General features: G+C 33.2%; 1 protein-coding gene across 1 annotated transcript in view; it reads left to right on the top strand.

The window, feature by feature from the left end:
- The window catches only part of pik3c2g (phosphatidylinositol-4-phosphate 3-kinase catalytic subunit type 2 gamma), a 64,473-nt gene that overhangs the window by 16,968 nt on the left and 22,731 nt on the right, over positions 1–24,774 (top strand). The window lies entirely within an intron of this gene.

Below are 24,774 nucleotides of genomic sequence, written 5' to 3'. Positions count from 1 at the left end.
ACTGTAGTCTGTTGTTCTATAACTGTAGTCTGTTGTTCTATAACTGTAGTCTGTTGTTCTATAACTGTAGTCTGTTGTTCTATAACTGTAGTCTGTTGTATAACTGTAGTCTGTTGTATAACTGTAGTCGGTTGTTCTATAACTGTAGTCGGTTGTTCTATAACTGTAGTCTGTTGTTCTATAACTGTAGTCTGTTGTTCTATAGCTGTAGTCTGGTCTATAACTGTAGTCTGTTGTTCTATAACTGTAGTCTGTTGTTCTATACCTGTAATCTGTTGTTCTATAACTGTAGTCTGTTGTTCTATAACTAGTCTGGTCTATAACTGTAGTCTGTTGGTCTATAACTGTAGTCGGTTGTTCTATAACTGTAGTCGGTTGTTCTATAACTGTAGTCTGTTGTTCTATAACTGTAGTCTGTTGTTCTATAACTGTAGTCTGTTCTATAACTGTAGTCTGTTCTATAACTGTAGTCTGTTGTTCTATAACTGTAGTCTGTTCTATAACTGTAGTCTGTTGGTCTATAACTGTAGTCTGTTCTATAACTGTAGTTTGTTGTTCTATAACTTTAGTCTGTTGTTCTATAACTGTAGTCTGTTGTTCTATAACTGTAGTTTGTTGTTCTATATCTGTAGTCTGTTGTTCTATAACTGTAGTCTGTTGTTCTATAACTGTAGTTTGTTGTTCTATATCTGTAGTCGGTTGTTCTATAACTGTAGTCTGTTGTTCTATAACTGTAGTCTGTTGTTCTATAACTGTAGTCTGTTGTTCTATAACTATAGTCTGTTCTATAATTGTAGTCAGTTGTTCTATAACTGTAGTCGGTTGTTCTATAACTGTAGTCGGTTGTTCTATAACTGTAGTCTGTTGTTCTATAACTGTAGTCTGTTGTTCTATAACTGTAGTCTGTTGTTCTATAACTGTAGTCTGTTATCCTATAACTGTAGTCTGTTGTTCTTATAACTGTAGTCTGTTGTTCTATAACTGTAGTCTGTTCTATAACTGTAGTCTGTTGTTCTATAACTGTAGTCTGTTCTATAACTGTAGTCTGTTGGTCTATAACTGTAGTCTGTTCTATAACTGTAGTTTGTTGTTCTATAACTTTAGTCTGTTGTTCTATAACTGTAGTCTGTTGTTCTATAACTGTAGTCTGTTCTATAACTGTAGTCTGTTCTATAATTGTAGTCTGTTGTTCTATAACTGTAGTCTGTTGTTCTATAACTGTAGTTTGTTGTTCTATATCTGTAGTCGGTTGTTCTATAACTGTAGTCTGTTGTTCTATAACTGTAGTCTGTTGTTCTATAACTTTAGTCTGTTGTTCTATAACTGTAGTTTGTTGTTCTATAACTGTAGTCTGTTGTTCTATAACTGTAGTCTGTTGTTCTGTAACTGTAGTCGGTTGTTCTATAACTGTAGTCGGTTGTTCTATAACTGTAGTCTGTTGTTCTATAACTGTAGTCTGTTGTTCTATAACTATAGTCTGTTCCATAATTGTAGTCAGTTGTTCTATAACTGTAGTCGGTTGTTCTATAACTGTAGTCGGTTGTTCTATAACTGTAGTCTGTTGTTCTATAACTGTAGTCTGTTGTTCTATAACTGTAGTCTGTTGTTCTATAACTGTAGTCTGTTCTATAACTGTAGTCTGTTGTTCTATAACTGTAGTCTGTTCTATAACTGTAGTCTGTTGTTCTATAACTGTAGTCTGTTGTTCTATAACTGTAGTCTGTTGTTCTTTAACTGTAGTCTGTTATTCTATAACTGTAGTATGTTGTTCTATAACTGTAGTCTGTTGTTCTGTAACTGTAGTCTGTTGTTCTATAACTGTAGTCTGTTGTTCTATAACTGTAGTCTGTTGTTCTATAACTGTAGTCTGTTCTATAACTATAGTTTGTTGTTCTATAACTTTAGTTTGTCGTTATATAACTGTAGTCTGTTGTTCTATAACTGTAGTCTGTTGTTCTATAACTGTAGTCTGTTCTATAACTGTATTCTGTTGTTCTATAACTGTAGTCTGTTCTATAACTGTAGTCTGTTGTTCTATAACTGTAGTCTGTTATTCTATAACTGTAGTCTGTTGTTCTATAACTGTAGTTTGTTGTTCTATAACTGTAGTTTGTTGTTCTATAACTGTAGTCCGTTGTTCTATAACTGTAGTCTGTTGTATAACTGTAGTCTGTTGTATAACTGTAGTCTGTTGTTCTATAACTGTAGTCTGTTGTATAACTGTAGTCTGTTGTATAACTGTAGTCTGTTGTTCTATAACTGTAGTCTGTTGTTCTATAACTGTAGTCGGTTGTTCTATAACTGTAGTCTGTTGTTCTATAACTGTAGTCTGTTGTTCTATAGCTGTAGTCTGGTCTATAACTGTAGTCTGTTGTTCTATAACTGTAGTCTGTTGTTCTATAACTGTAGTCTGTTGTTCTATACCTGTAATCTGTTGTTCTATAACTGTAGTCTGTTGTTCTAAAACTGTAGTCTGTTGTTCTATAACTGTAGTCTGTTCTATAACTGTAGTCTGTTGTTCTATAACTGTAGTCTGTTCTATAACTGTAGTCTGTTGGTCTATAACTGTAGTCTGTTCTATAACTGTAGTCTGTTGTTCTATAACTGTAGTCTGTTGTTCTATAACTGTAGTCTGTTCTATAACTGTAGTCTGTTCTATAACTGTAGTCTGTTGTTCTATAACTGTAGTCTGTTGTTCTTTAACTGTAGTCTGTTGTTCTGTAACTGTAGTCTGTTGTTCTGTAACTGTAGTCTGTTGTTCTATAACTGTAGTCTGTTGTTCTATAACTGTAGTCTGTTCTATAACTGTAGTCTGTTGGTCTATAACTGTAGTTTGTTGTTCTATAACTTTAGTCTGTTGTTCTATAACTGTAGTCTGTTGTTCTATAACTGTAGTCTGTTCTATAACTGTAGTCTGTTCTATAATTGTAGTCGGTTGTTCTATAACTGTAGTCTGTTGTTCTATAACTGTAGTCTGTTGTTCTATAACTGTAGTTTGTTGTTCTATATCTGTAGTCGGTTGTTCTATAACTGTAGTCGGTTGTTCTATAACTGTAGTCTGTTGTTCTATAACTTTAGTCTGTTGTTCTATAACTGTAGTTTGTTGTTCTATAACTGTAGTCTGTTGTTCTATAACTGTAGTCTGTTCTATAACTGTAGTCTGTTCTATAACTGTAGTCTGTTGTTCTATAACTGTAGTCTGTTCTATAATTGTAGTCGGTTGTTCTATAACTGTAGTCTGTTGTTCTATAACTGTAGTCTGTTGTTCTATAACTGTAGTTTGTTGTTCTATATCTGTAGTCGGTTGTTCTATAACTGTAGTCTGTTGTTCTATAACTGTAGTCTGTTGTTCTATAACTTTAGTCTGTTGTTCTATAACTGTAGTTTGTTGTTCTATAACTGTAGTCTGTTGTTCTATAACTGTAGTCTGTTGTTCTATAACTGTAGTCTGTTGTTCTATAACTGTAGTCTGTTGTTCTATAACTGTAGTCTGTTGTTCTATAACTGTAGTCTGTTCTATAACTGTAGTCTGTTGTTCTATAACTGTAGTCTGTTGTTCTATAACTGTAGTCGGTTGTTCTATAACTGTAGTCGGTTGTTCTATAACTGTAGTCGGTTGTTCTATAACTGTAGTCGGTTGTTCTATAACTGTAGTCTGTTGTTCTATAACTATAGTCTGTTCCATAATTGTAGTCAGTTGTTCTATAACTGTAGTCGGTTGTTCTATAACTGTAGTCGGTTGTTCTATAACTGTAGTCGGTTGTTCTATAACTGTAGTCTGTTGTTCTATAACTGTAGTCTGTTGTTCTATAACTGTAGTCTGTTGTTCTATAACTGTAGTCTGTTCTATAACTGTAGTCTGTTGTTCTATAACTGTAGTCTGTTGTTCTATAACTGTAGTCTGTTGTTCTATAACTGTAGTCTGTTGTTCTATAACTGTAGTCTGTTGTTCTTTAACTGTAGTCTGTTATTCTATAACTGTAGTATGTTGTTCTGTAACTGTAGTATGTTGTTCTGTAACTGTAGTCTGTTGTTCTATAACTGTAGTCTGTTGTTCTATAACTGTAGTCTGTTGTTCTATAACTGTAGTCTGTTGTTCTATAACTGTATTCTGTTCTATAACTATAGTTTGTTGTTCTATAACTTTAGTTTGTCGTTATATAACTGTAGTCTGTTGTTCTATAACTGTAGTCTGTTGTTCTATAACTGTAGTCTGTTCTATAACTGTATTCTGTTGTTCTATAACTGTAGTCTGTTCTATAACTGTAGTCTGTTCTATAACTGTAGTCTGTTGGTCTATAACTGTAGTCTGTTCTATAACTGTAGTTTGTGGTTCTATAACTTTAGTCTGTTGTTCTATAACTGTAGTCTGTTATTCTATAACTGTAGTTTGTTGTTCTATAACTGTAGTCTGTTGTTCTATAACTGTAGTCTATTGTTCTATAACTGTAGTTTGTTGTTCTATAACTGTAGTTTGTTGTTCTATAACTGTAGTCTGTTGTTCTATAACTGTAGTCTGTTGTTCTATAACTGTAGTCTGTTGTTCTATAACTGTAGTCTGTTGTATAACTTCAGTCTGTTGTATAACTGTAGTCTGTTGTATAACTGTAGTCTGTTGTATAACTGTAGTCTGTTGTTCTATAACTGTAGTCTGTTGTTCTATAACTGTAGTCGGTTGTTCTATAACTGTAGTCGGTTGTTCTATAACTGTAGTCTGTTGTTCTATAGCTGTAGTCTGGTCTATAACTGTAGTCTGTTGTTCTATAACTGTAGTCTGTTGTTCTATAACTGTAGTCTGTTGTTCTATACCTGTAATCTGTTGTTCTATAACTGTAGTCTGTTGTTCTAAAACTGTAGTCTGTTGTTCTATAACTGTAGTCTGTTGTTCTATAACTGTAGTTTGTTGTTCTATAACTGTAGTTTGTTGTTCTATAACTGTAGTCTGTTGTTCTATAACTGTAGTCTGTTGTTCTATAACTGTAGTCTGTTGTTCTATAGCTGTAGTCTGGTCTATAACTGTAGTCTGTTGTTCTATAACTGTAGTCTGTTGTTCTATACCTGTAGTCTGTTGTTCTATAACTGTAGTCTGTTGTTCTAAAACTGTAGTCTGTTGTTCTATAACTGTAGTCTGTTGTTCTATAACTGTAGTTTGTTGTTCTATAACTGTAGTTTGTTGTTCTATAACTGTAGTCTGTTGTTCTATAACTGTAGTCTGTTGTTCTATAACTGTAGTCTGTTGTTCTATAACTGTAGTCGGTTGTTCTATAACTGTAGTCGGTTGTTCTATAACTGTAGTCTGTTGTTCTATAACTGTAGTCTGTTGTTCTATAGCTGTAGTCTGGTCTATAACTGTAGTCTGTTGTTCTATAACTGTAGTCTGTTGTTCTATAACTGTAGTCTGTTGTTCTATACCTGTAATCTGTAGTTCTATAACTGTAGTCTGTTGTTCTATAACTGTAGTCTGGTCTATAACTGTAGTCTGTTGGTCTATAACTGTAGTCTGTTGTTCTATAACTGTAGTCTGTTGTTCTATAACTGTAGTCTGTTCTATAACTGTAGTTTGTTGTTCTATAACTTTAGTTTGTCGTTATATAACTGTAGTCTGTTGTTCTATAACTGTAGTCTGTTGTTCTATAACTGTAGTCTGTTCTATAACTGTAGTCTGTTGTTCTATAACTGTAGTCTGTTCTATAACTGTAGTCTGTTGGTCTATAACTGTAGTCTGTTCTATAACTGTAGTTTGTTGTTCTATAACTTTAGTCTGTTGTTCTATAACTGTAGTCTGTTGTTCTATAACTGTAGTCTGTTCTATAACTGTAGTCTGTTCTATAATTGTAGTCGGTTGTTCTATAACTGTAGTCTGTTGTTCTATAACTGTAGTCTGTTGTTCTATAACTGTAGTTTGTTGTTCTATATCTGTAGTCGGTTGTTCTATAACTGTAGTCTGTTGTTCTATAACTGTAGTCTGTTGTTCTATAACTTTAGTCTGTTGTTCTATAACTGTAGTTTGTTGTTCTATAACTGTAGTCTGTTGTTCTATAACTGTAGTCTGTTGTTCTATAACTGTAGTCGGTTGTTCTATAACTGTAGTCGGTTGTTCTATAACTGTAGTCTGTTGTTCTATAACTGTAGTCTGTTGTTCTATAACTATAGTCTGTTCCATAATTGTAGTCAGTTGTTCTATAACTGTAGTCGGTTGTTCTATAACTGTAGTCGGTTGTTCTATAACTGTAGTCTGTTGTTCTATAACTGTAGTCTGTTGTTCTATAACTGTAGTCTGTTGTTCTATAACTGTAGTCTGTTCTATAACTGTAGTCTGTTGTTCTATAACTGTAGTCTGTTCTATAACTGTAGTCTGTTGTTCTATAACTGTAGTCTGTTGTTCTATAACTGTAGTCTGTTGTTCTTTAACTGTAGTCTGTTATTCTATAACTGTAGTATGTTGTTCTATAACTGTAGTCTGTTGTTCTGTAACTGTAGTCTGTTGTTCTATAACTGTAGTCTGTTGTTCTATAACTGTAGTCTGTTCTATAACTATAGTTTGTTGTTCTATAACTTTAGTTTGTCGTTATATAACTGTAGTCTGTTGTTCTATAACTGTAGTCTGTTCTATAACTGTATTCTGTTGTTCTATAACTGTAGTCTGTTCTATAACTGTAGTCTGTTCTATAACTGTAGTCTGTTGTTCTATAACTGTAGTCTGTTATTCTATAACTGTAGTTTGTTGTTTTATAACTGTAGTCTTTTGTTCTATAACTGTAGTCTGTTGTTCTATAACTGTAGTTTGTTGTTCTATAACTGTAGTTTGTTGTTCTATAACTGTAGTCCGTTGTTCTATAACTGTAGTCTGTTGTATAACTGTAGTCTGTTGTATAACTGTAGTCTGTTGTTCTATAACTGTAGTCTGTTGTATAACTGTAGTCTGTTGTATAACTGTAGTCTGTTGTTCTATAACTGTAGTCTGTTGTTCTATAACTGTAGTCGGTTGTTCTATAACTGTAGTCTGTTGTTCTATAACTGTAGTCTGTTGTTCTATAGCTGTAGTCTGGTCTATAACTGTAGTCTGTTGTTCTATAACTGTAGTCTGTTGTTCTATAACTGTAGTCTGTTGTTCTATACCTGTAATCTGTTGTTCTATAACTGTAGTCTGTTGTTCTAAAACTGTAGTCTGTTGTTCTATAACTGTAGTCTGTTCTATAACTGTAGTCTGTTGTTCTATAACTGTAGTCTGTTGTTCTATAACTGTAGTCTGTTCTATAACTGTAGTCTGTTGGTCTATAACTGTAGTCTGTTGTTCTATAACTGTAGTCTGTTGTTCTATAACTGTAGTCTGTTCTATAACTGTAGTCTGTTCTATAATTGTAGTCGGTTGTTCTATAACTGTAGTCTGTTGTTCTATAACTGTAGTTTGTTGTTCTATATCTGTAGTCGGTTGTTCTATAACTGTAGTCTGTTGTTCTATAACTGTAGTCTGTTGTTCTATAACTTTAGTCTGTTGTTCTATAACTGTAGTTTGTTGTTCTATAACTGTAGTCTGTTGTTCTATAACTGTAGTCTGTTGTTCTATAACTGTAGTCGGTTGTTCTATAACTGTAGTCGGTTGTTCTATAACTGTAGTCTGTTGTTCTATAACTGTAGTCTGTTGTTCTATAACTATAGTCTGTTCCATAATTGTAGTCAGTTGTTCTATAACTGTAGTCGGTTGTTCTATAACTGTAGTCTGTTGTTCTATAACTGTAGTCTGTTGTTCTATAACTGTAGTCTGTTGTTCTATAACTGTAGTCTGTTGTTCTATAACTGTAGTCTGTTGTTCTATAACTGTAGTCTGTTGTTCTATAACTGTAGTCTGTTCTATAACTGTAGTCTGTTGTTCTATAACTGTAGTCTGTTGTTCTATAACTGTAGTCTGTTGTTCTATAACTGTAGTCTGTTGTTCTTTAACTGTAGTCTGTTATTCTATAACTGTAGTATGTTGTTCTATAACTGTAGTCTGTTGTTCTGTAACTGTAGTCTGTTGTTCTATAACTGTAGTCTGTTGTTCTATAACTGTAGTCTGTTCTATAACTATAGTTTGTTGTTCTATAACTTTAGTTTGTTGTTCTATAACTTTAGTTTGTCGTTATATAACTGTAGTCTGTTGTTCTATAACTGTAGTCTGTTCTATAACTGTATTCTGTTGTTCTATAACTGTAGTCTGTTCTATAACTGTAGTCTGTTCTATAACTGTAGTCTGTTGTTCTATAACTGTAGTCTGTTATTCTATAACTGTAGTTTGTTGTTTTATAACTGTAGTCTGTTGTTCTATAACTGTAGTCTGTTGTTCTATAACTGTAGTTTGTTGTTCTATAACTGTAGTCCGTTGTTCTATAACTGTAGTCTGTTGTATAACTGTAGTCTGTTGTTCTATAACTGTAGTCTGTTGTATAACTGTAGTCTGTTGTTCTATAACTGTAGTCTGTTGTATAACTGTAGTCTGTTGTATAACTGTAGTCTGTTGTTCTATAACTGTAGTCTGTTGTTCTATAACTGTAGTCGGTTGTTCTATAACTGTAGTCTGTTGTTCTATAACTGTAGTCTGTTGTTCTATAGCTGTAGTCTGGTCTATAACTGTAGTCTGTTGTTCTATAACTGTAGTCTGTTGTTCTATAACTGTAGTCTGTTGTTCTATACCTGTAATCTGTTGTTCTATAACTGTAGTCTGTTGTTCTAAAACTGTAGTCTGTTGTTCTATAACTGTAGTCTGTTCTATAACTGTAGTCTGTTGTTCTATAACTGTAGTCTGTTCTATAACTGTAGTTTGTTGTTCTATAACTGTAGTCTGTTCTATAACTGTAGTCTGTTGTTCTATAACTGTAGTCTGTTGTTCTATAACTGTAGTCTGTTCTATAACTGTAGTCTGTTCTATAACTGTAGTCTGTTCTATAACTGTAGTCTGTTGTTCTATAACTGTAGTCTGTTGTTCTATAACTGTAGTCTGTTGTTCTGTAACTGTAGTCTGTTGTTCTGTAACTGTAGTCTGTTGTTCTATAACTGTAGTCTGTTGTTCTATAACTGTAGTCTGTTGTTCTATAACTGTAGTCTGTTGGTCTATAACTGTAGTTTGTTGTTCTATAACTGTAGTTTGTTGTTCTATAACTTTAGTCTGTTGTTCTATAACTGTAGTCTGTTGTTCTATAACTGTAGTCTGTTCTATAATTGTAGTCGGTTGTTCTATAACTGTAGTCTGTTGTTCTATAACTGTAGTCTGTTGTTCTATAACTGTAGTTTGTTGTTCTATATCTGTAGTCGGTTGTTCTATAACTGTAGTCGGTTGTTCTATAACTGTAGTCTGTTGTTCTATAACTTTAGTCTGTTGTTCTATAACTGTAGTTTGTTGTTCTATAACTGTAGTCTGTTGTTCTATAACTGTAGTCTGTTCTATAACTGTAGTCTGTTCTATAACTGTAGTCTGTTGTTCTATAACTGTAGTCTGTTCTATAATTGTAGTCGGTTGTTCTATAACTGTAGTCTGTTGTTCTATAACTGTAGTCTGTTGTTCTATAACTGTAGTTTGTTGTTCTATATCTGTAGTCGGTTGTTCTATAACTGTAGTCTGTTGTTCTATAACTGTAGTCTGTTGTTCTATAACTTTAGTCTGTTGTTCTATAACTGTAGTTTGTTGTTCTATAACTGTAGTCTGTTGTTCTATAACTGTAGTCTGTTGTTCTATAACTGTAGTCTGTTGTTCTATAACTGTAGTCTGTTGTTCTATAACTGTAGTCTGTTGTTCTATAACTGTAGTCTGTTGTTCTATAACTGTAGTCTGTTGTTCTATAACTGTAGTCGGTTGTTCTATAACTGTAGTCGGTTGTTCTATAACTGTAGTCTGTTGTTCTATAACTATAGTCTGTTCCATAATTGTAGTCAGTTGTTCTATAACTGTAGTCGGTTGTTCTATAACTGTAGTCGGTTGTTCTATAACTGTAGTCGGTTGTTCTATAACTGTAGTCTGTTGTTCTATAACTGTAGTCTGTTGTTCTATAACTGTAGTCTGTTGTTCTATAACTGTAGTCTGTTGTTCTATAACTGTAGTCTGTTGTTCTATAACTGTAGTCTGTTGTTCTTTAACTGTAGTCTGTTATTCTATAACTGTAGTATGTTGTTCTGTAACTGTAGTCTGTTGTTCTATAACTGTAGTCTGTTGTTCTATAACTGTAGTCTGTTGTTCTATAACTGTAGTCTGTTGTTCTATAACTGTATTCTGTTCTATAACTATAGTTTGTTGTTCTATAACTTTAGTTTGTCGTTATATAACTGTAGTCTGTTGTTCTATAACTGTAGTCTGTTGTTCTATAACTGTAGTCTGTTCTATAACTGTATTCTGTTGTTCTATAACTGTAGTCTGTTCTATAACTGTAGTCTGTTCTATAACTGTAGTCTGTTGTTCTATAACTGTAGTCTGTTGTTCTATAACTGTAGTCTGTTGTTCTATAACTGTAGTCGGTTGTTCTATAACTGTAGTCGGTTGTTCTATAACTGTAGTCGGTTGTTCTATAACTGTAGTCTGTTGTTCTATAACTATAGTCTGTTCCATAATTGTAGTCTGTTGTTCTATAACTGTAGTCTGTTGTTCTATAACTGTAGTCTGTTGTTCTATAACTGTAGTCTGTTCTATAACTATAGTTTGTTGTTCTATAACTTTAGTTTGTCGTTATATAACTGTAGTCTGTTGTTCTATAACTGTAGTCTGTTCTATAACTGTATTCTGTTGTTCTATAACTGTAGTCTGTTCTATAACTGTAGTCTGTTCTATAACTGTAGTCTGTTGTTCTATAACTGTAGTCTGTTATTCTATAACTGTAGTTTGTTGTTTTATAACTGTAGTCTGTTGTTCTATAACTGTAGTCTGTTGTTCTATAACTGTAGTTTGTTGTTCTATAACTGTAGTTTGTTGTTCTATAACTGTAGTCCGTTGTTCTATAACTGTAGTCTGTTGTATAACTGTAGTCTGTTGTATAACTGTAGTCTGTTGTTCTATAACTGTAGTCTGTTGTATAACTGTAGTCTGTTGTATAACTGTAGTCTGTTGTTCTATAACTGTAGTCTGTTGTTCTATAACTGTAGTCGGTTGTTCTATAACTGTAGTCTGTTGTTCTATAACTGTAGTCTGTTGTTCTATAGCTGTAGTCTGGTCTATAACTGTAGTCTGTTGTTCTATAACTGTAGTCTGTTGTTCTATAACTGTAGTCTGTTGTTCTATACCTGTAATCTGTTGTTCTATAACTGTAGTCTGTTGTTCTAAAACTGTAGTCTGTTGTTCTATAACTGTAGTCTGTTCTATAACTGTAGTCTGTTGGTCTATAACTGTAGTCTGTTCTATAACTGTAGTTTGTTGTTCTATAACTGTAGTCTGTTCTATAACTGTAGTCTGTTGTTCTATAACTGTAGTCTGTTGTTCTATAACTGTAGTCTGTTCTATAACTGTAGTCTGTTCTATAACTGTAGTCTGTTGTTCTATAACTGTAGTCTGTTGTTCTATAACTGTAGTCTGTTGTTCTGTAACTGTAGTCTGTTGTTCTGTAACTGTAGTCTGTTGTTCTATAACTGTAGTCTGTTGTTCTATAACTGTAGTCTGTTGTTCTATAACTGTAGTCTGTTGTTCTATAACTGTAGTCTGTTGGTCTATAACTGTAGTTTGTTGTTCTATAACTGTAGTTTGTTGTTCTATAACTTTAGTCTGTTGTTCTATAACTGTAGTCTGTTGTTCTATAACTGTAGTCTGTTCTATAATTGTAGTCGGTTGTTCTATAACTGTAGTCTGTTGTTCTATAACTGTAGTCTGTTGTTCTATAACTGTAGTTTGTTGTTCTATATCTGTAGTCGGTTGTTCTATAACTGTAGTCGGTTGTTCTATAACTGTAGTCTGTTGTTCTATAACTTTAGTCTGTTGTTCTATAACTGTAGTTTGTTGTTCTATAACTGTAGTCTGTTGTTCTATAACTGTAGTCTGTTCTATAACTGTAGTCTGTTCTATAACTGTAGTCTGTTGTTCTATAACTGTAGTTTGTTGTTCTATATCTGTAGTCGGTTGTTCTATAACTGTAGTCTGTTGTTCTATAACTGTAGTCTGTTGTTCTATAACTTTAGTCTGTTGTTCTATAACTGTAGTTTGTTGTTCTATAACTGTAGTCTGTTGTTCTATAACTGTAGTCTGTTGTTCTATAACTGTAGTCTGTTGTTCTATAACTGTAGTCTGTTGTTCTATAACTGTAGTCTGTTATTCTATAACTGTAGTTTGTTGTTCTATAACTGTAGTCTGTTGTTCTATAACTGTAGTCTGTTGTTCTATAACTGTAGTTTGTTGTTCTATAACTGTAGTTTGTTGTTCTATAACTGTAGTCTGTTGTTCTATAACTGTCGTCTGTTGTTCTATAACTGTAGTCTGTTGTTCTATAACTGTAGTCTGTTGTTCTATAACTGTAGTCGGTTGTTCTATAACTGTAGTCGGTTGTTCTATAACTGTAGTCTGTTGTTCTATAACTGTAGTCTGTTGTTCTATAACTGTAGTCTGTTGTTCTATAGCTGTAGTCTGGTCTATAACTGTAGTCTGTTGTTCTATAACTGTAGTCTGTTGTTCTATACCTGTAATCTGTAGTTCTATAACTGTAGTCTGTTGTTCTATAACTGTAGTCTGGTCTATAACTGTAGTCTGTTGGTCTATAACTGTAGTCTGTTGTTCTATAACTGTAGTCTGTTGTTCTATAACTGTAGTCTGTTGTTCTATAACTATAGTCTGTTCTATAATTGTAGTCAGTTGTTCTATAACTGTAGTCGGTTGTTCTATAACTGTAGTCTGTTGTTCTATAACTGTAGTCTGTTGTTCTATAACTGTAGTCTGTTGTTCTATAACTGTAGTCTGTTCTATAACTGTAGTTTGTCGTTCTATAACTTTAGTTTGTCGTTATATAACTGTAGTCTGTTGTTCTATAACTGTAGTCTGTTGTTCTATAACTGTAGTCTGTTCTATAACTGTAGTCTGTTGTTCTATAACTGTAGTCTGTTCTATAACTGTAGTCTGTTGGTCTATAACTGTAGTCTGTTCTATAACTGTAGTTTGTTGTTCTATAACTTTAGTCTGTTGTTCTATAACTGTAGTCTGTTGTTCTATAACTGTAGTCTGTTCTATAACTGTAGTCTGTTCTATAATTGTAGTCGGTTGTTCTATAACTGTAGTCTGTTGTTCTATAACTGTAGTCTGTTGTTCTATAACTGTAGTTTGATGTTCTATATCTGTAGTCGGTTGTTCTATAACTGTAGTCTGTTGTTCTATAACTGTAGTCTGTTGTTCTATAACTTTAGTCTGTTGTTCTATAACTGTAGTTTGTTGTTCTATAACTGTAGTCTGTTGTTCTATAACTGTAGTCTGTTGTTCTATAACTGTAGTCTGTTGTTCTATAACTGTAGTCTGTTCTATAACTGTAGTCTGTTGTTCTATAACTGTAGTCTGTTCTATAACTGTAGTCTGTTGTTCTATAACTGTAGTCTGTTCTATAACTGTAGTCTGTTGGTCTATAACTGTAGTCTGTTCTATAACTGTAGTTTGTTGTTCTATAACTTTAGTCTGTTGTTCTATAACTGTAGTCTGTTGTTCTATAACTGTAGTCTGTTCTATAACTGTAGTCTGTTCTATAATTGTAGTCGGTTGTTCTATAACTGTAGTCTGTTGTTCTATAACTGTAGTCTGTTGTTCTATAACTGTAGTTTGATGTTCTATATCTGTAGTCGGTTGTTCTATAACTGTAGTCTGTTGTTCTATAACTGTAGTCTGTTGTTCTATAACTTTAGTCTGTTGTTCTATAACTGTAGTTTGTTGTTCTATAACTGTAGTCTGTTGTTCTATAACTGTAGTCTGTTGTTCTATAACTGTAGTCTGTTCTATAACTGTAGTCTGTTCTATAACTGTAGTCTGTTGTTCTATAACTGTAGTCTGTTGTTCTATAACTGTAGTCGGTTGTTCTATAACTGTAGTCGGTTGTTCTATAACTGTAGTCTGTTGTTCTATGACTGTAGTCTGTTGTTCTATAACTATAGTCTGTTCCATAATTGTAGTCAGTTGTTCTATAACTGTAGTCGGTTGTTCTATAACTGTAGTCGGTTGTTCTATAACTGTAGTCTGTTGTTCTATAACTGTAGTCTGTTGTTCTATAACTGTAGTCTGTTGTTCTATAACTGTAGTCTGTTGTTCTATAACTGTAGTCTGTTGTTCTATAACTGTAGTCTGTTGTTCTATAACTGTAGTCTGTTGTTCTATAACTGTAGTTTGTTGTTCTATAACTGTAGTCTGTTCTATAATTGTAGTCGGTTGTTCTATAACTGTAGTCTGTTCTATAACTGTAGTCTGTTCTATAATTGTAGTCGGTTGTTCTATAATTGTAGTCTGTTGTTCTATAACTGTAGTCTGTTGTTCTATAATTGTAGTCTGGTCTATAACTGTAGTCTGTTGTTCTATAATTGTAGTCTGGTCTATAACTGTAGTCTGTTGTTCTATAACTGTAGTCTGTTGTTCTATACCTGTAATCTGTTGTTCTATAACTGTAGTCTGTTGTTCTATAACTGTAGTCTGGTCTATAACTGTAGTCTGTTGGTCTATAACTGTAGTCTGTTGTTCTATAACTGTAGTCTGTTCTATAACTGTAGTCTGTTGTTCTATAACTGTAGTCTGTTGTTCTATAACTGTAGTCGGTTGTTCTATAACTGTAGTCGGTTGTTCTATAACTGTAGTCTGTTGTTCTATAACTATAGTCTGTTCTATAATTGTAGTCAGTTGTTCTATAACTGTAGTCGGTTGTTCTATAACTGTAGTCGGTTGTTCTATAACTGTAGTCTGTTGTTCTATAACTGTAGTCTGTTGTTCTATAACTGTAGTCTGTTGTTCTATAACTGTAGTCTGTTGTTCTATAACTGTAGTCTGTTGTTCTATAACTGTAGTCTGTTCTATAACTGTAGTCTGTTGTTCTATAACTGTAGTCTGTTCTATAACTGTAGTCTGTTCTATAACTGTAGTCTGTTGTTCTTTAACTGTAGTCTGTTATTCTATAACTGTAGTATGTTGTTCTATAACTGTAGTCTGTTGTTCTGTAACTGTAGTCTGTTGTTCTATAACTGTAGTCTGTTGTTCTATAACTGTAGTCTGTTGTTCTATAACTGTAGTCTGTTTTATAACTATAGTTTGTTGTTCTATAACTTTAGTTTGTCGTTATATAACTGTAGTCTGTTGTTCTATAACTGTAGTCTGTTGTTCTATAACTGTAGTCTGTTGTTCTATAACTGTAGTCTGTTGTTCTATAACTGTAGTCTGTTGTTCTATAACTGTAGTCTGTTGTTCTATAACTGTAGTCTGGTCTATAACTGTAGTCTGTTGGTCTATAACTGTAGTCTGTTGTTCTATAACTGTAGTCTGTTCTATAACTGTAGTCTGTTGTTCTATAACTGTAGTCGGTTGTTCTATAACTGTAGTCTGTTGTTCTATAACTATAGTCTGTTCTATAATTGTAGTCAGTTGTTCTATAACTGTAGTCGGTTGTTCTATAACTGTAGTCGGTTGTTCTATAACTGTAGTCGGTTGTTCTATAACTGTAGTCTGTTGTTCTATAACTGTAGTCTGTTCTATAACTGTAGTCTGTTGTTCTATAACTGTAGTCTGTTCTATAACTGTAGTCTGTTCTATAACTGTAGTCTGTTCTATAACTGTAGTCTGTTCTATAACTGTAGTCTGTTGTTCTTTAACTGTAGTCTGTTATTCTATAACTGTAGTATGTTGTTCTATAACTGTAGTCTGTTGTTCTATAACTGTAGTCTGTTGTTCTATAACTGTAGTCTGTTGTTCTATAACTGTAGTCTGTTCTATAACTGTAGTTTGTTGTTCTATAACTTTAGTTTGTCGTTATATAACTGTAGTCTGTTGTTCTATAACTGTAGTCTGTTGTTCTATAACTGTAGTCTGTTCTATAACTGTAGTCTGTTGTTCTATAACTGTAGTCTGTTCTATAACTGTAGTCTGTTGGTCTATAACTGTAGTCTGTTCTATAACTGTAGTTTGTTGTTCTATAACTTTAGTCTGTTGTTCTATAACTGTAGTCTGTTGTTCTATAACTGTAGTCTGTTCTATAACTGTAGTCTGTTCTATAATTGTAGTCGGTTGTTCTATAACTGTAGTCTGTTGTTCTATAACTGTAGTCTGTTGTTCTATAACTGTAGTTTGATGTTCTATATCTGTAGTCGGTTGTTCTATAACTGTAGTCTGTTGTTCTATAACTGTAGTCTGTTGTTCTATAACTTTAGTCTGTTGTTCTATAACTGTAGTTTGTTGTTCTATAACTGTAGTCTGTTGTTCTATAACTGTAGTCTGTTGTTCTATAACTGTAGTCTGTTCTATAACTGTAGTCTGTTCTATAACTGTAGTCTGTTGTTCTATAACTGTAGTCTGTTGTTCTATAACTGTAGTCGGTTGTTCTATAACTGTAGTCGGTTGTTCTATAACTGTAGTCTGTTGTTCTATGACTGTAGTCTGTTGTTCTATAACTATAGTCTGTTCCATAATTGTAGTCAGTTGTTCTATAACTGTAGTCGGTTGTTCTATAACTGTAGTCGGTTGTTCTATAACTGTAGTCTGTTGTTCTATAACTGTAGTCTGTTGTTCTATAACTGTAGTCTGTTGTTCTATAACTGTAGTCTGTTCTATAACTGTAGTCTGTTGTTCTATAACTGTAGTCTGTTCTATAACTGTAGTCTGTTCTATAACTGTAGTCTGTTGTTCTATAACTGTAGTCTGTTCTATAACTGTAGTCTGTTCTATAACTGTAGTCTGTTGTTCTTTAACTGTAGTCTGTTATTCTATAACTGTAGTATGTTGTTCTATAACTGTAGTCTGTTGTTCTGTAACTGTAGTCTGTTGTTCTATAACTGTAGTCTGTTGTTCTATAACTGTAGTCTGTTGTTCTATAACTGTAGTCTGTTTTATAACTATAGTTTGTTGTTCTATAACTTTAGTTTGTCGTTATATAACTGTAGTCTGTTGTTCTATAACTGTAGTCTGTTGTTCTATAACTGTAGTCTGTTGTTCTATAACTGTAGTCTGTTGTTCTATAACTGTAGTCTGTTGTTCTATAACTGTAGTCTGTTGTTCTATAACTGTAGTCTGGTCTATAACTGTAGTCTGTTGGTCTATAACTGTAGTCTGTTGTTCTATAACTGTAGTCTGTTCTATAACTGTAGTCTGTTGTTCTATAACTGTAGTCGGTTGTTCTATAACTGTAGTCTGTTGTTCTATAACTATAGTCTGTTCTATAATTGTAGTCAGTTGTTCTATAACTGTAGTCGGTTGTTCTATAACTGTAGTCGGTTGTTCTATAACTGTAGTCGGTTGTTCTATAACTGTAGTCTGTTGTTCTATAACTGTAGTCTGTTCTATAACTGTAGTCTGTTGTTCTATAACTGTAGTCTGTTCTATAACTGTAGTCTGTTCTATAACTGTAGTCTGTTCTATAACTGTAGTCTGTTCTATAACTGTAGTCTGTTGTTCTTTAACTGTAGTCTGTTATTCTATAACTGTAGTATGTTGTTCTATAACTGTAGTCTGTTGTTCTATAACTGTAGTCTGTTGTTCTATAACTGTAGTCTGTTGTTCTATAACTGTAGTCTGTTCTATAACTGTAGTTTGTTGTTCTATAACTTTAGTTTGTCGTTATATAACTGTAGTCTGTTGTTCTATAACTGTAGTCTGTTGTTCTATAACTGTAGTCTGTTCTATAACTGTAGTCTGTTGTTCTATAACTGTAGTCTGTTCTATAACTGTAGTCTGTTGGTCTATAACTGTAGTCTGTTCTATAACTGTAGTTTGTTGTTCTATAACTTTAGTCTGTTGTTCTATAACTGTAGTCTGTTGTTCTATAACTGTAGTCTGTTCTATAACTGTAGTCTGTTCTATAATTGTAGTCGGTTGTTCTATAACTGTAGTCTGTTGTTCTATAACTGTAGTCTGTTGTTCTATAACTGTAGTTTGATGTTCTATATCTGTAGTCGGTTGTTCTATAACTGTAGTCTGTTGTTCTATAACTGTAGTCTGTTGTTCTATAACTTTAGTCTGTTGTTCTATAACTGTAGTTTGTTGTTCTATAACTGTAGTCTGTTGTTCTATAACTGTAGTCTGTTGTTCTATAACTGTAGTCTGTTCTATAACTGTAGTCTGTTCTATAACTGTAGTCTGTTGTTCTATAACTGTAGTCTGTTGTTCTATAACTGTAGTCGGTTGTTCTATAACTGTAGTCGGTTGTTCTATAACTGTAGTCTGTTGTTCTATGACTGTAGTCTGTTGTTCTATAACTATAGTCTGTTCCATAATTGTAGTCAGTTGTTCTATAACTGTAGTCGGTTGTTCTATAACTGTAGTCGGTTGTTCTATAACTGTAGTCTGTTGTTCTATAACTGTAGTCTGTTGTTCTATAACTGTAGTCTGTTGTTCTATAACTGTAGTCTGTTCTATAACTGTAGTCTGTTGTTCTATAACTGTAGTCTGTTCTATAACTGTAGTCTGTTGTTCTATAACTGTAGTTTGTTGTTCTATAACTGTAGTCTGTTCTATAATTGTCGTCGGTTGTTCTATAACTGTAGTCTGTTCTATAACTGTAGTCTGTTCTATAATTGTAGTCGGTTGTTCTATAATTGTAGTCTGTTGTTCTATAACTGTAGTCTGTTGTTCTATAATTGTAGTCTGGTCTATAACTGTAGTCTGTTGTTCTATAATTGTAGTCTGGTCTATAACTGTAGTCTGTTGTTCTATAACTGTAGTCTGTTGTTCTATACCTGTAATCTGTTGTTCTATAACTGTAGTCTGTTGTTCTATAACTGTAGTCTGGTCTATAACTGTAGTCTGTTGGTCTATAACTGTAGTCTGTTGTTCTATAACTGTAGTCTGTTCTATAACTGTAGTCTGTTGTTCTATAACTGTAGTCTGTTGTTCTATAACTGTAGTCGGTTGTTCTATAACTGTAGTCGGTTGTTCTATAACTGTAGTCTGTTGTTCTATAACTGTAGTCTGTTCTATAACTGTAGTCAGTTGTTCTATAACTGTAGTCGGTTGTTCTATAACTGTAGTCTGTTCTATAACTGTAGTCGTTGTTCTATAACTGTAGTCTGTTGTTCTATAACTGTAGTCTGTTGTTCTATAACTGTAGTCTGTTGTTCTATAACTGTAGTCTGTTGTTCTATAACTGTAGTCTGTTGTTCTATAACTGTAGTCTGTTCTATAACTGTAGTCTGTTGTTCTATAACTGTAGTCTGTTCTATAACTGTAGTCTGTTCTATAACTGTAGTCTGTTGTTCTTTAACTGTAGTCTGTTATTCTATAACTGTAGTATGTTGTTCTATAACTGTAGTCTGTTGTTCTGTAACTGTAGTCTGTTGTTCTATAACTGTAGTCTGTTGTTCTATAACTGTAGTCTGTTGTTCTATAACTGTAGTCTGTTTTATAACTATAGTTTGTTGTTCTATAACTTTAGTTTGTCGTTATATAACTGTAGTCTGTTGTTCTATAACTGTAGTCTGTTGTTCTATAACTGTAGTCTGTTCTATAACTGTAGTCTGTTGTTCTATAACTGTAGTCTGTTGTTCTATAACTGTAGTCTGTTGTTCTATAACTGTAGTCTGTTGTATAACTGTAGTCTGTTGTATAACTGTAGTCGGTTGTTCTATAACTGTAGTCGGTTGTTCTATAACTGTAGTCTGTTGTTCTATAGCTGTAGTCTGTTGTTCTATAACTGTAGTCTGTTGTTCTATACCTGTAGTCTGTTGTTCTATAACTGTAGTCTGTTGTTCTATAACTGTAGTCTGGTCTATAACTGTAGTCTGTTGGTCTATAACTGTAGTCGGTTGTTCTATAACTGTAGTCGGTTGTTCTATAACTGTAGTCTGTTGTTCTATAACTGTAGTCTGTTGTTCTATAACTGTAGTCTGTTGTTCTATAACTGTAGTCTGTTCTATAACTGTAGTTTGTTGTTCTATAACTTTAGTTTGTCGTTATATAACTGTAGTCTGTTGTTCTATAACTGTAGTCTGTTGTTCTATAACTGTAGTCTGTTCTATAACTGTAGTCTGTTGTTCTATAACTGTAGTCTGTTCTATAACTGTAGTCTGTTGGTCTATAACTGTAGTCTGTTCTATAACTGTAGTTTGTTGTTCTATAACTTTAGTCTGTTGTTCTATAACTGTAGTCTGTTGTTCTATAACTGTAGTCTGTTCTATAACTGTAGTCTGTTCTATAATTGTAGTCGGTTGTTCTATAACTGTAGTCGGTTGTTCTATAACTGTAGTCGGTTGTTCTATAACTGTAGTCTGTTGTTCTATAGCTGTAGTCTGGTCTATAACTGTAGTCTGTTGTTCTATAACTGTAGTCTGTTGTTCTATACCTGTAATCTGTTGTTCTATAACTGTAGTCTGTTGTTCTAAAACTGTAGTCTGTTGTTCTATAACTGTAGTCTGTTGTTCTATAACTGTAGTTTGTTCTATAACTGTAGTTTGTTGTTCTATAACTGTAGTCTGTTGTTCTATAACTGTAGTCGGTTGTTCTATAACTGTAGTCGGTTGTTCTATAACTGTAGTCTGTTGTTCTATAACTGTAGTCTGTTGTTCTATAACTGTAGTCTGTTGTTCTATAACTGTAGTCTGTTGTTCTATAACTGTAGTCTGTTGTTCTATAACTGTAGTCTGTTGTTCTATAACTGTAGTTTGTTGTTCTATAACTGTAGTCTGTTGTTCTATAACTGTAGTCTGTTGTTCTATAACTGTAGTCTGTTGTTCTATAACTGTAGTCTGTTGTTCTATAACTGTAGTCTGTTGTTCTATAACTGTAGTCTGTTCTATAACTGTAGTCGTGTTCTATAACTGTAGTCTGTTCTATAACTGTAGTCGTTGTTCTATAACTGTAGGTTGTTCTATAACTGTAGTCTGTTCTATAACTGTAGTCTGTTGTTCTATAACTGTAGTCTGTTGTTCTATAACTGTAGTCTGTTGTTCTATAACTGTAGTCTGTTGTTCTATAACTGTAGTCTGTTGTTCTATAACTGTAGTCGGTTGTTCTATAACTGTAGTCTGTTGTTCTATAACTGTAGTCTGTTATCCTATAACTGTAGTCTGTTGTTCTATAACTGTAGTCTGTTGTTCTATAACTGTAGTCTGTTGTTCTATAACTGTAGTCTGTTGTTCTATAACTGTAGTCTGTTGTTCTATAACTGTAGTCTGTTGTTCTATAACTGTAGTCTGTTGTTCTATAACTGTAGTCTGTTCTATAATTGTAGTTGGTTGTTCTATAACTGTAGTCGGTTGTTCTATAACTGTAGTCTGTTGTTCTATAACTGTAGTCTGTTGTTCTATAACTGTAGTCTGTTGTTCTATAACTGTAGTCTGTTGTTCTATAACTGTAGTCTGTTGTTCTATAACTGTAGTCTGTTGTTCTATAACTGTAGTCTGTTCTATTACTGTAGTTTGTTGTTCTATAACTGTAGTCTGTTGTTCTATAACTGTAGTCTGTTGTTCTATAACTGTAGTCTGTTGTTCTATAACTGTAGTCTGTTGTTCTATAACTGTAATATGTTGTTCTATAACTGTAGTCAGTTGTTCTATAACTGTAGTCTGTTGTTCTATAATTGTAGTCTGGTCTATAACTGTAGTCTGTTGTTCTATAACTGTAGTCTGTTGTTCTATACCTGTAGTCTGTTGTTCTATAACTGTAGTCTGTTGTTCTATAACTGTAGTCTGGTCTATAACTGTAGTCTGTTGGTCTATAACTGTAGTCTGTTGTTCTATAACTGTAGTTTGTTGTTCTATAACTGTAGTCTGTTGTTCTATAACTGTAGTCTGTTGTTCTATAACTGTAGTCTGTTGTTCTATAACTGTAGTCTGTTGTTCTATAACTGTATTCTGTTCTATAACTGTAGTCTGTTGTTCTATAACTGTAGTCTGTTGTTCTATAACTGTAGTCTGTTCTATAATTGTAGTTGGTTGTTCTATAACTGTAGTCGGTTGTTCTATAACTGTAGTCTGTTGTTCTATAACTGTAGTCTGTTCTATAATTGTAGTTGGTTGTTCTATAACTGTAGTCTGTTGTTCTATAACTGTAGTCTGTTCTATAATTGTAGTTGGTTGTTCTATAACTGTAGTCAGTTGTTCTATAACTGTAGTCTGTTGTTCTATAACTGTAGTCTGTTGTTCTATAACTGTAGTCGGTTGTTCTATAACTGTAGTCGGTTGTTCTATAACTGTAGTCTGTTGTTCTATAACTGTAGTCTGTTGTTCTATAACTGTAGTCTGTTCCATAATTGTAGTCAGTTGTTCTATAACTGTAGTCGGTTGTTCTATAACTGTAGTCGGTTGTTCTATAACTGTAGTCTGTTGTTCTATAACTGTAGTCTGTTGTTCTATAACTGTAGTCTGTTGTTCTATAACTGTAGTCTGTTCTATAACTGTAGTCTGTTGTTCTATAACTGTAGTCTGTTGTTCTATAACTGTAGTCTGTTCTATAACTGTAGTCTGTTGTTCTATAACTGTAGTCTGTTGTTCTATAACTGTAGTCTGTTGTTCTATAACTGTAGTCTGTTGTTCTATAACTGTAGTCTGTTGTTCTATAACTGTAGTCTGTTGTTCTATAACTGTAGTCTGTTGTTCTATAACTGTAGTCTGTTCTATAACTATAGTTTGTTGTTCTATAACTTTAGTTTGTCGTTATATAACTGTAGTCTGTTGTTCTATAACTGTAGTCTGTTGTTCTATAACTGTAGTCTGTTGCTATAACTGTATTCTGTTGTTCTATAACTGTAGTCTGTTCTATAACTGTAGTCTGTTGGTCTATAACTGTAGTCTGTTCTATAACTGTAGTCTGTGGTTCTATAACTGTAGTCTGTTGTTCTATAACTGTAGTCTGTTATTCTATAACTGTAGTTTGTTGTTCTATAACTGTAGTCTGTTGTTCTATAACTGTAGTCTGTTGTTCTATAACTGTAGTTTGTTGTTCTATAACTGTAGTTTGTTGTTCTATAACTGTAGTCTGTTGTTCTATAACTGTAGTCTGTTGTTCTATAACTGTAGTCTGTTGTATAACTGTAGTCTGTTGTATAACTGTAGTCTGTTGTTCTATAACTGTAGTCTGTTGTATAACTGTAGTCTGTTGTATAACTGTAGTCTGTTGTTCTATAACTGTAGTCTGTTGTTCTATAACTGTAGTCTGTTGTTCTATAACTGTAGTCGGTTGTTCTATAACTGTAGTCGGTTGTTCTATAACTGTAGTCGGTTGTTCTATAACTGTAGTCTGTTGTTCTATAGCTGTAGTCTGGTCTATAACTGTAGTCTGTTGTTCTATAACTGTAGTCTGTTGTTCTATAACTGTAGTCTGTTGTTCTATACCTGTAGTCTGTTGTTCTATAACTGTAGTCTGTTGTTCTATAACTGTAGTCTGTTGTTCTATAACTGTAGTCTGTTGTTCTATAACTGTAGTCTGTTGTTCTATAACTGTAGTTTGTTGTTCTATAACTGTAGTCTGTTGTTCTATAACTGTAGTCGGTTGTTCTATAACTGTAGTCGGTTGTTCTATAACTGTAGTCGGTTGTTCTATAACTGTAGTCTGTTGTTCTATAACTGTAGTCTGGTCTATAACTGTAGTCTGTTGTTCTATAACTGTAGTCTGTTGTTCTATAACTGTAGTCTGTTGTTCTATAACTGTAGTCTGTTGTTCTATAACTGTAGTCTGTTGTTCTATAACTGTAGTCTGTTGTTCTATAACTGTAGTCTGTTGTTCTATAACTGTAGTCTGTTGTTCTATAACTGTAGTCTGTTGTTCTATAACTGTAGTCTGTTGTTCTATAACTGTAGTCTGTTGTTCTATAACTGTAGTCTGTTGTTCTATAACTGTAGTCTGTTGTTCTATAACTGTAGTCGGTTGTTCTATAACTGTAGTCGGTTGTTCTATAACTGTAGTCTGTTGTTCTATAGCTGTAGTCTGGTCTATAACTGTAGTCTGTTGTTCTATAACTGTAGTCTGTTGTTCTATAACTGTAGTCTGTTGTTCTATAACTGTAGTCTGTTGTTCTATAACTGTAGTCTGTTGTTCTATAACTGTAGTCTGGTCTATAACTGTAGTCTGTTGGTCTATAACTGTAGTCTGTTGTTCTATAACTGTAGTCTGTTGTTCTATAACTGTAGTCTGTTCTATAACTGTAGTCTGTTGTTCTATAACTGTAGTCTGTTGTTCTATAACTGTAGTCTGTTGTTCTATAACTGTAGTCTGTTGTTCTATAACTGTAGTCGGTTGTTCTATAACTGTAGTCGGTTGTTCTATAACTGTAGTCGGTTGTTCTATAACTGTAGTCGGTTGTTCTATAACTATAGTCTGGTCTATAACTGTAGTCTGTTGTTCTATAACTGTAGTCGGTTGTTCTATAACTGTAGTCTGTTGTTCTATAACTGTAGTCTGTTGTTCTATAACTGTAGTCTGTTGTTCTATAACTGTAGTCTGTTGTTCTATAACTGTAGTCTGTTCTATAACTGTAGTTTGTTGTTCTATAACTTTAGTTTGTCGTTATATAACTGTAGTCTGTTGTTCTATAACTGTAGTCTGTTGTTCTATAACTGTAGTCTGTTGTTCTATAACTGTAGTCTGTTGTTCTATAACTGTAGTCTGTTCTATAACTGTAGTTTGTTGTTCTATAACTTTAGTTTGTCGTTATATAACTGTAGTCTGTTGTTCTATAA

Source organism: Salmo salar, chromosome 10 (genome assembly GCF_965601325.2).
Source record: "Salmo salar chromosome 10, fSalSal1, whole genome shotgun sequence".
Classification (NCBI taxonomy): Eukaryota; Metazoa; Chordata; class Actinopteri; order Salmoniformes; family Salmonidae; genus Salmo; species Salmo salar.
The sequence above is the reverse complement of the archived record's forward strand: the minus strand, read 5'-3'. Positions and strand labels throughout refer to the sequence as shown.